At 44.1% G+C, this 7234-nt stretch overlaps 1 long non-coding RNA gene across 1 annotated transcript; it reads right to left on the bottom strand.

Moving 5' to 3' along the window:
• Positions 1-341: 341 nt before the first annotated feature.
• LOC132534900 (uncharacterized) lies at positions 342-1559 on the bottom strand. The gene is made up of 3 exons (XR_009546662.1): positions 1460-1559; positions 1328-1427; positions 342-828 (listed from the first exon to the last, which is right to left on the bottom strand). It is a non-coding gene; the product is annotated as an uncharacterized LOC132534900 (long non-coding RNA).
• Positions 1560-7234: the final 5675 nt, after the last annotated feature.

Genomic DNA, 7234 nt, shown 5'->3' with positions numbered 1-7234 from the left:
TACTGGAGATTTGCCAAATCCAGCATGTGGCATACCCAGAGGTAGCACTGCTTTGGAAGAATTTAAATTCCATTGGTTTGCACAGTGACTACAACCCCTGATGCTTATGCAAGTGGTACCCAAGTAAGTGTGGCAAATACAGGACTTAACTCAGAAGTTCTGACTTGGTCTAGTGACTGGCCCATACATCCTCCTTTGTCAAGCTTCTCAGGAAATTCTCCTGTGCAGCTAGTTTTGGACTCCATCCATGTTGCTCAGCCATTAATTAGTCTCCCGTGCAACAATTTCCCTTGTAGTTTGCTGTCAGAAGGATTTTTTTTTTCCTCTGAATTATGTCAAAGTTTCTCATTAAAATCTTTAATGGTGTCCCATGGCATGGTAAAACACATTTATATTCTAACCTGGTTTTCAAAGATATTCAAAACTTTATTTCAACTTTACTTTTACTCCTGTTTCTCAGTATTGTATAGCACTGTGGGATTCTCCCTCAAATCCTCTTTATCTCTGAGTCTTCACAACAGCCCCACACTGGTCCCCTGTGAATGTACCTTTCCTCTTTGCACATCTAGAAAAGGGCGCTTCTCTCCAAGGCTCCACTTGAATATCAATTTCCCCAACTCCTCAGTAGATTAGAACGAGTGTATGTATCTTTGGTCCTTCGATGCTCTGTGAACACCGTGACCAATATCACATTTTATTTAATGATGGCGTGGCCAGAGACGATGCTAAGTGGTCAGCACATCCTGTCTCACTTTTCTTTTCCTGAACATTCAGGGAAAGAGTCATTCTCCTTTATTGCTGTGTTGGGGACATATGTTATCTTCTGACCTGTGAAAACATGAAAACAGAAGTGGTGAAAACTGTTCCAAACATATCCCTTGAGTATATTCTTCATGCATGTCCTGATTTTCTTTCTCTTACTGTGCCAACCTTAAGAGAAATGAATTCCAGCCAACTTTGCACCCCCAAGAACCAGTGAAGTGTGGACCACGTCTAGTAGGTGGTTAGTGACCACCTATGAATTGATGCTGTTACATCGAAAAGAAGCTTAAGTGGAAAGAGAAGTTTGGAAACAGCTGGAAGCTGATCGCTGCTGACAAGGCAAGACATAGGTCGATAAATAGGGGGTGCACGAAACCAAGAAATAGGAACCATTTCCAAAATGTGAGCGTCTCCTCTGGGAGAGCCACTGGCAACAGTGGAGGTCAGCATAGCGTTTGTCTTCAGAGCAGTCAAAAGTCTGTGGAATAGCTTTATAAGGACCATTCTAATAGGCCTTGTTGGCTTAACATGCCATATGTTTTTCCAAAAAAATAGTCTTACCTACCTTTCAACTTTTTGCGGAGAATAGGCATTATTATCATTTCTTCTTCGGATAATGAGATTGAAGTCCAGTGAAGGAAAAAGGTATGTGCTTGGGGTGGCATCTTAAGTGATGGCAGAACTGTCATCTGTGTACCTAAGAGAACCACAGTTGCAAATGGTCAGGTTAAAACTGTAACAGAGACTGTATTGCCATCAGCTACACTCTTAGTCAGTCCCAAGACTACTACTGTTGTTCTAGTAATGGCCCCATCTCTGAGGCCAGCGGTTGATAGAGAATCAAGGAATCTAGAATTTTGAACAGGGGACAGAATTCTGAGGAGCTTATAAAAAGGGAAACAGTTGTGGTTGCTAGGGCTGCCTGACATAGGGCAATAAGAATTTAATTTATGCATGTGTGTTGGAAGGCCTATAAGACCAAGGTGGATAAGCAGAACATTCCACAAGTTTAGATATAGGAAGTAGGAGACAGGCCCAGGCAACATCTCTAGCTGGTAGGTGTTGATGATGAGGGCGAGGTTATGCGTTAATGCTTGAGTCTTGCTAATGTTCGCAGAGCACAGGGGCCAGAGGGGTTCTGGCCATCCCAGCCATTTCATTTCTTGGAGGAGCAGTTTCCGGCTTGCTTTCTGACTTATCGAAGCAGGGTCAGCATAGCTGTCCTCAGCAGGCCAGTGCTAGTCTTATTCTGCAGCCCAGTTGATTCTTTCTGTTCTCTCCTCTAAGGTGTCTGTGCATTCATTTCCATTCTGCCATTTTAAGCATCATTTGTATGCAAGAGTCACCTGGCAGCACGTCCTCCCCAGTTACCTCTTCAACCCTTCAATTTATTTTTTTTTCTTTCTTTCTTTTTGTTTCTTCTCCTTCTCCTTCTCCTTTTCCTCCTCCTTCTCCTCCTCCTCCTCCTCCTCCTTCTTCTTCTTATTATTATTACTCCAGGGTTATCACTGGGGCTAGCTAGGTGCCTGCACTACAGAGCCACTGCTTCTGTGGCCATATTTTTAAAGATTTTTTTGATAAGACAGAAAGAAATTGAGAGGGGAAGGGGAAGATAGAGAGGGAAAGAGAAAGAGATACACCTGCAGACCTGCTTCACTTCTTGTGAAGCAAGCCCCTTGCAGGTGGGCAGCTGGGGGCTTGGACTGGGATCCTTGCATGGGTCCTTGTGCTTCATACTAGTGCATTTAACCCGGTGCACCACCACTACCCTCCCCCAGTTTCTTTTGCTTGAACATTTTCTCCTGCTGCTTTAAGATATATCCAGAGCCCCTCCAGGCAGCCTGTAATCTTACCCTCCTTAGTTCTGAACCAGGGCTCAGAACAGAGGGGCAGGACTGGTGCTGAACGCTCGCCCTAGGCTGCTACGGTTAAGTCTTTTTTTTTTTTTAAAAGTTTTTTTATTAATTTTTTATTTTTGAGAGAGATGTAGAGAGAGACACACACAGAGAAACACCAGAGCACTGCTCAGCTCTGGCTTATGGTGGTGCAGGGGATTGAACCTGGGACTTAGGAGCCTCAGGCATGAGAGTCCGTTTGCATAACCATTATGCTGTCTCCCCTACCTACGGTTAAGTCTAGTGCTACTTAAGGTTTGGGTTTCCACCTGCCCGGTTTCAGCGTGGACTGGTCTGGGCCAGGAGCTTCCACAGCTCACTCTGTTTCTTCTGGGAAATGCTTCCAAACTCTAAAGAAGTGGTTTGCAAGTATATATGTGGAACTCTGCCATTCATACATTTGGGGATAGCCTACATAGCAATGATAAGAGTATACTTTCTTCCTTAATAAAAACTTAAGAATATGAAGACTGAAAACTGCTCAGACATAGGAAGTTCACAGGTTCCTTCAGCTCTTATCACTCACATGAGTGAAATGTACTTTCTCTGAAGCCTATAAAGTGGTGGTCATATTCAAGAGCTCCATCACAGGCAGCACTTAAGCCCCTCTCTCCTCAGCATACGTGGTTTTAGCTTGTCCAGAGGGACGAAACATGGAAGCCTTGTGTTTCTGGCTTCTATGTTTCTGGCTCTGAGTGATGAGTATGAATGCTAGTATCCCCATCACCTGGACAAAACAGGATTTGTGTGGCTCTGTAAGACTCTGGTGTTAGCCAGACAGATACTACTGCATGTTGCTGCCTGCAGGCTGAAGGTGGGGAATGAGGAGAGATGAGGGAGGGGCCTTACTTTTCAACTGCAAAGGTGACATTAAGGGTTGTAATCACAGGCATTCATGGAGAGCCTGCTGTGTTCAGTAGGTGCTTTGGAAAAGGCAGCAGCTCCATGACTGTGTGGTGTGAAGGTGACACTGCGCCTACTCCTGACCTTGACTTTCTCTACAGTGAAAGAAAGTCATGGGAAAGAGCCGGGGGTGGTGTGGCTCACCCAGCAGAGAGTACACATTTATTTCCATGTGTGAGAACCCAGGCCGAGCCCTTCGCCCCCACCTGCGGGGGTGAGGGGGCATTTCATGAGCAGGGGAGCATTGCTATAGATATCTCTCCTTTCTGCCCCCCCCCACCACTCACTTTCAAGCAAAAAGAAAGCAAAGTGGAAAAAAAAAAAACAAGTAAATATGAATCTGCTCTTTCTCAGGCGGGAATCATTTCTCATGTTCCTCTCATGCTGTGAGCATTTTGCTGAAATGAATGATGCCAGTTATTTAAAGTTACATTTCTTCTGTAACATATGTCCTAAATTCAAGCCAATGATTTCATCTAGTTTCCAATTAGAAAATTAAAAAGGGGAGAGAAATGGCCATGACCAGCTTATTAAGGGGGAGTGTGTCAGCCCAACATTTTTTGTGAATGCTCTGCATAGTTTCCACCTTACATGCTGTCTCTAGGACCCCTTGTGAGCTGTGGCTTTGCTGATCTTGGGTAGAGGAGTGGACTCATGGGCCAAGTATCAGTTTGAACCTCTCCTGAGTTACCAGGAAATATTCTCCAAGTAAAAAAAAAAAAAAAAATCTGTCATCTTCTGCTCCTGTGTGCTTCGTGCATTAAACCCTCCTCAGTAAGAAATCAGTCTGGGGAAGTAAGATCACACATGGGGGCAAGGAAATCACTTTATCATGTGTGAAGACTCATAGGGACACCATGCAAAGGGGAAGCTTCTCAAAGGGTGCATTAGTGCTGTGATGGCTCTCTTCTCTCTCTGCCTCTCTCCCTTTCAATTTTACACTGTCTCTGAAATACACACACACACACACACACACACACACACACAAAGCCTAGAAGGAAGGAGAGAAAATAAAAAAAGAATACTCACTTTTTTGGAACAGTGAAATTTATGGTAGGAAAAACATGGGGAGGTTTTCCAAAGCAAGGTTGGGAAACATGAAGACAGTTCATTTAAAGTTGTATTGATGAGCCTGGCAAGAAAACCATGTGATGCTAAAATGGGTAGCTGGTACACTGCGGGGCTTCAAGATGAAGTGAAATGGGAATAAAATTCACCCAAGAAATGCAACAGGTCTCTGTGAAGTGTGAACACAAGGTCATATATAATTTACACTTCAGTTCTATCACACAAGACCTGTGCATATGTGCAAACCCATAAACTAGTTATGAAATAGAGATCTGGCTTCTACCTTACAGACTGATACACAACTCACGGAGGGGAGTTTTATCTGTTAGATTTATGTTCAAATTAAAGTAGAAACTGGATGCAAGGCGCTATGTATGGATGAGGTACTAAGGACTTAAATTAAGATGATGACTTTGAAAAAGGGAAGAGACAAGTAGGCTGAAACATACAGCAAAAAATTGTGATTGTAGTTGAATAGGAAGTGGGGAGAAGAATGTGAGAGCTCTAATAGGAAGTGGGGAGAAGAATATGAGAGCGCTAATGGTTTTAGTGTAAGTGAACCTAGTGGAAATCAGTGAAAAATGCACCAGGGAGAAAGGAGTAAGCAGTAAAGGTGCAGAAAGTTGAGTTTAGGAAACCGTTAGTTCACATTATGTCAAGTAAGATCAAGCTGTTCAAACAGAGATGTCTCCTGGCCTGGGCAGTGAGGGTTGGTGGGGGCTGTATGCACCCTGGGGGGGGGGCGGGTCTAGAGTGAGACCAAGCCCTTGTAAACTGCATGAAACCAACAGTACAGACTGCAAATGCTTCCGTAGTGCAGGGTAAGGCAGCAGCTTCAGAACTTGGGAAAACCTTTCTAGAAAGGTTTGGGAGGACATTTGGGCTTTAAGTGGAAATAGGGATATACTAGGTCAAAAGAAGTTTTGGGGATGGCTCAAATACTGGAGGAATTATTAGAATGGTTGCTGAGAAATGGCAAATGTGTGAATTGTCTTTACACTTTTTTTCTTTTGCCCCCAGTTGCTGGGGCTCCGTGCTGGCACTATGAATCCACCACTCCTGGCAGATATATATGTATATAGATATATATTCCCTTTTGTTGGCTAGGACAGTGAGAAATTGAGAGAAGAGGGGGAGATAGAGAGGGAGAGGGAAAGGCACTGTGTTCAAGCAGCTCAGATGTACTGAATTTGACTTTAGGCTGAATCCACAGGAGACACATGAGAGATTTGAGATAGCATGACTTTATAATTCTGTGTTCAGTGTTACTTCTGTTACAGTGTTTTTGTTGTTTGTTTAAACAGTTTTCAGTGACAGCCTTTTCCTTGACTTTTCCACTTAGAGTAATTTGAACTTCACCATGCCTTCACCTGAATTGGCCAGGAGAGTCCTTTCCTCTCCTCTCCTTGGCCAACTAGGAATATCAAAGGAGATCACTTGGGACCACAACAAGACAGGACTATACTACTTTAGGAACCCACCAAATCACCAGTGAGTACAATCACGTTTGAATCGTGGACAGAGGAGCCTAAGGAGAGACTCCTGGGGCTAAAGCCCGTATCTACTCCCAGGCTGCTGCTAACAGTCCGGCAGTGTGCTAGTTGAGGCACCACCTCCAGCCTGTTTTACCAACAAAAAGGCTGCTGAAGGGGTTAGAAGACTCCTCTAAGGCTCACCAAATGCAACTATGAGTCTTCATTGCTACTGCCCCTCGGAGGCTGGAGCAGCAGCCGGGAGGCCCTGCGCTAACATAGGGGGGCAGAGAACTGGCCAGGAAACTCAGAAGAAGATCTACACCCCGGTGGTCTAGAGGTGGGGCTGTATAGTGGGAACCTTTCCACATTGTTCTCCTGATGAATTGGAAGATACAGTGAATAATTGCCACAGAACCCACGGAGTATAAATGGGATTTGTTTGGAAACTCACAGGACCAACCAAATAGTGCTACCCAGCTTGGTTCTGGCTACAGGCAGAGCAGCTGAATTGAGCCCAGGGCTTTGGATCCTCCAGGTGTGAGAGTCTCTTTGCATAACCACTGTGCTATCTCTCCCCCACCCTGATTTATCTCTTGGTCAGGAGTGAGTGATTAAGCTAATAAGCCTACTTACAGTTAAAAAGCCCTCCAGCTCCCATAGTCTACAGGGAAGAAAAAGAACAAAAGAGGCCTTACCAGCCACTGTTTCAACTCAGGGATTGAGATTAACAGTAATTAATTAATGAATTAACTGTAATTACATTACATTAACTGTTAATTTCCACAGCTGTGAACTCTTTAAACACCTTACTTAGACACGTCAATCCAGGCAAGAGTGATCAGTAGACTCAAAAGTACTGAGAGAGGAACCTCATAGAACACTACATACAATGGTTATTGGCCATGAGAGGAGCTGGAGGGGGAGCAGAGAAATACACATCTCCAAGGTTGGTAGAAACCCTTTTTTACTCACTGCTAAATAAAAACATCTGCAATTGTTATGTGACCTTTGATAGCAGTTGCTCTGCCTTCTGGGAATCAAGATCAACTTTCCACATCAGCATAGGTGAAAGCTAAGTGCCCAAGAGTGAAGATTGATGGTCTATCACAATTCAGAGCTTTTCTGGAGGAA

The sequence above is a fragment of the Erinaceus europaeus genome, chromosome 20 (genome assembly GCF_950295315.1).
Source record: "Erinaceus europaeus chromosome 20, mEriEur2.1, whole genome shotgun sequence".
Classification (NCBI taxonomy): Eukaryota; Metazoa; Chordata; class Mammalia; order Eulipotyphla; family Erinaceidae; genus Erinaceus; species Erinaceus europaeus.
Note: the sequence above shows the minus strand (reverse complement) of the source record. Positions and strands in the feature narration are given on the sequence as shown.